The 4,301-nt window shown below is 37.6% G+C and overlaps 1 long non-coding RNA gene across 1 annotated transcript; it reads right to left on the reverse strand.

Moving 5' to 3' along the window:
* On the reverse strand, positions 1-3,647 carry LOC127641943 (uncharacterized). The gene is made up of 4 exons (XR_007970241.1): positions 3,405-3,647; positions 2,846-2,910; positions 634-777; positions 1-130 (listed from the first exon to the last, which is right to left on the reverse strand). It is a non-coding gene; the product is annotated as an uncharacterized LOC127641943 (long non-coding RNA).
* Between the last annotated feature and the right edge of the window lie 654 nt (positions 3,648-4,301).

Here is a 4,301-nt window from a genome sequence, read left to right on the forward strand (position 1 = left end):
GGTCAGGATGCTGACAGTGGGACGGCTCCTTGAGCTTCCCTATCTGCTGCCAGGTTGAACCACCGTATTACATTCTTCGTAATCTCGCCATTGGTGGCGGCACGGGAGACATGGCTCTTTCTCACAGCACCTGTAATACACAAGCAGATTTTCATTAAATGACATGAAATCACATTGAAACTACCAAGTTGTTTTTTTAAAGGATAGACATAACCACTGCCTTTAAAACAAAAGTGTACAATCTGACATTTATATGCACACTGTAACTTTTGGCGCTCTAGCGGTTAATAAACAGAAACGTATGCATCTTGTGGTAGAACATTGTAGCCAGAGCTACTTCTCTTGGTTTATTTCTATGGCAAGTCACGGCAGGTAATGGGATACTCCGTAGCGGTTGGCATCTCTGTCTAAAATAGTCAGAATATAAACACTTATTATAGGTGTATTGTAGTGATTCAGGATAAGACAAATCACACTTTGGAAGATGGATTCATGATATACTTGCTCCTTACATTAATGTTGTACATTTTAAACAAAAAAAGTGTTACTGTTTCAGTTTAAAACTGTTAAAAAAAACCAAGTTTTTTTTAGCTTATATTTTTTAGCCAGACAATATTTAATACATTTACTTACACAGGAGTAACTTTTTAGACTCCATCTGATTGAATGATTTTTTCCCATTCATGCCCTTCCAATTGATCCTCCTCCCAACATCGTCATGGAACATACGGGAAAGGATGTTCCATGTGACACCCCAATAGTTGCCAGGGAGGAAATCTAAAATGTAACAAAAATGTGTTATTTATTATAGGCATAACAATATGACTTTCTGATTGGCTGGAAGACCATTAAAAACATTTATAAAATGGCTGATAAAAGATATTTTGCTTAAAATGTTAAAGGTACGCTATGTAGGAATTTCTCCCATCTAGCGGTGAAATTGTATTTTGCATTCAAACGAATTGTGCTCTCTAGCTCTTGCTTTTTCAAATGCGTGTTGCATCTATGGTAGCCGTTATGTGCCAAGAAGCTATGACAACATGTCTTTGAATAGCAGTTCATCGAGTTTAACTATACATGTTCTACTGTTATGCTGCCTATATAATGAATTACACAACCAAGCAATGAAAAAAAGCTTGTAATTTAGACCGTAACATTGACTGACTTGTCGAGAAGAAAGCAGGCGGCTTCAGCGTCTTTCTCCTTCATTAGCCATTAATTATTATTATTTATTAATAAACAATTAAAATGTCTCCTTGCTATATTTGACATATTCATAATCATTACTTTTGCCGGTTCTTTGTGACAGCTTTTTGGTGCTTTATTGGCAGCCCCTTATCATCACCGCATTAGCACCGAAAACATGGAGAGATTTTTTTAGACAATAATCGCACAACCTATTTGATATTCTATAATTAAATACTCAGTGACTTATCCCAACCAACTATTAAAAAAAGTTTACTTGTAAGCATCTTTTTACGTTAGCCTAGTAGCCTACGTATCATGTGACTATACATTTCCATGTGACGCGAGCTAGTTAAATAACGTGAGGAAACATGGAAAACAACCCAGAGATTGCGGACCCTCCCAATACATTTAAGTCAGCAGTATGGCAACATTTCGGCTAGCGGTGGAGAATAAGGATGGCAATCGTGTAGTCTACAAGACCCACACAATTTGCCGTAGGCTAAGTGTTTTAAGAAGCTTCCTCAAATGTGAACCGGTAACACGTCCAACATGAAGATGCATATCCTATGGCACCATCCCGAAATCAATTTAGTTGGAGCACAGAAAACAACCCAAAAGCAGCAGCCTACACTGCCTAGTTTAGTTTAATAATTTGCATAGTTAATATTGTTCTTTGGTGTTCAGTTTATACAGGTTTTCAAATGTTATTTAATAAAAATACCGGTATATTTTTTTCTCTCAAAATCTCTCCCCGCCCCCGTGATCGAATCGCGATACGAACCGAATCGTGGGTTTGGTGTATCGTTACAGCCCTAACATTTTTAAATTAACCCCAAGGAGAATAATTGCTACAGTATATAACTATTGTTTATTGTTAGGTCATTTTATCTGTTATCTAACAAATAGAATCTTATTGTAAAGTGTTTTTAATACTACAGTTTCCATCTTTCTAACCGTGATATACACTTTAATAATATATGTAAGTTTATTCTAAATTAAGCTTTGGTACCGAGAACCGTGGATTCTCACTGGTATTGGTACCGAATACTGAAATTTTGGGCCAGTTGCCGGAACTGTCAATTTGCCCGATCGGGCCAGTGCTGCATCTTCAAGGAAGTTGATAATTTGCGAATTTTTAAGCCATGACAATTTAAATATTCAAGCGCAAGGAGACGAGGAAGTCCCCGCGTCTCTCAGTTTGGTACTCCACTTTGGTGGAGAATTTATTTGTCATGATGTAAAAAAAAAATAGACTCAAACTAGTAGAAAAGTGTTAAATGCTGTAGTGTGGACCAGTGTCAGTATTTGACAAAATAGCTGGCTAAATTTGAAAACGGTTCGAAACAGTATTTAATCTTACTTTACTCAGATGAATGGAATAGATGAAACTCCAAAACCAGACTGGTGGCACTTGAACGAACTGTAAGCTGCAACAGAACACACACACACACACACACACAGTATCTTAATATGATATGAAATAATTATCTGAAACAACATTACATGGGGAGGTGGTGGAGAATATATTTGTCATGATGTAAACAAAAATAGACTCAAACTAGTTTAGCAGAAGAGAGTTAGGCTAAATGTTGTAGTCTGGAGCAGTGTCTGGACCAGCTGGCTAAATCAAGTTTGAAACAGTACTATTTAATCTTACCTTACTCAGATGAATGGAAAAGATGAAACTCCAAAAAAACTGGTGGCACTTGAACGAACTGTAAGCTGCAACAGAACACACACACACACACACACACACACACACACACCGTATCATGATTTAATATAATATTAATTAATTTTTCTGAAACAACATTACATGGGGTGGTGGAACTGTCAAAATGTAAACACAAATGGACTTAAACTAACGTTATAACAGAAATTCAGTTTTAAAAAGTTCGGTAGGCCTAACACGATCATTTCTCGCCTGACATTTTACTGGAAAGTGGAGAAAATATGCGCTCAGGGTTTGATAAAAATCCGAGAGCTAACTTACGTGACCTCACCTCCCAGAGAGAAATAATTCCATCCAAATATATTTTTAATCAGAGTTATTAATTACCAAATACATTTTACTCAAATCTACGCCAATGACAATTTGCTAAGTTGTTTTGCCACAATCATTTCAGAAATAAAAACATCGGTATGTTGAACGGTATGAATATTACAGGCTAAGTAACGTTAACTGTACAAATAAAGCATATTTTAACTATTCTTACCGTGTTCCGTCCTCGCTGAACTGAAGGCAGCTTTTCCACTGTGGAGAATGATTCAGTGATGGTGACGGTTGAAAATAGGCGCGTTCAGTCAGCGAATCCGCCCAGCGTCTGTAGCGAGTCCGCGAGTTGACAGTGCGCTGTCTGTAGGCGGGGCATATTCTGTGCGCATGGCAGAATTGAGTCTGAGAGAACAGCGGACCTGGCGGTTTGAGGGCGGATCCGCCCCGGAGTCTATTGCTATCAGGGATATTTTAACGAGGGCCACTCGTACGCTGTACACGGTGTAAGCATCAGCTTGAGGACTCTTCAAAATGTATATAGGTCTCAGTTCTGGATGGAGTTATTTGCAGACCTTAGAGATGCTGGATACTTCAACGGGAGTCGTGAGCGTCATTGCTTTGGTGATACAATAAAAAATACTCTACAAAAAAATAAAAATAAATAAAAAAAACAGGGTTTCCACGGGGTCTTAAAAAGTCTAAAATTTCAAAATCACAATTTAAGGCCTTAAAAAGTCTTAAATTTGCTGAAGTATTGTGTTCTAGGTCTTAAATAATTTTTAACAGGTCTTAATTTTCCTACGTCCATGTAAATCTCATTTAAATGCTCCCTGCAGCTTTGGAATGTTTCTTTTTTACTTCCGTGCTGTTGTAGTTTCTTATTTCAGCTAGTCCAAATATAATTCGCTGTATTATGACTACAAAATAGACTAACATGCAACAGCCAGCTTTGAGCTTTCGTGTTATTGGCGCGAGTCTCTCGGATACAACAGAAAGACGTTAAACGGATTTTATTCAGCTATGAGGAAGTGCAAGTTTAGCGATACTTGGCTTGAAAAATCTGAATTTCGTGCTTGGTTAAAGCCAGTTGCAAATAACGCATTTGAAGCCTACTGCT

The sequence above is a fragment of the Xyrauchen texanus genome, unplaced genomic scaffold (assembly GCF_025860055.1).
Source record: "Xyrauchen texanus isolate HMW12.3.18 unplaced genomic scaffold, RBS_HiC_50CHRs HiC_scaffold_234, whole genome shotgun sequence".
NCBI classification, from domain to species: Eukaryota; Metazoa; Chordata; class Actinopteri; order Cypriniformes; family Catostomidae; genus Xyrauchen; species Xyrauchen texanus.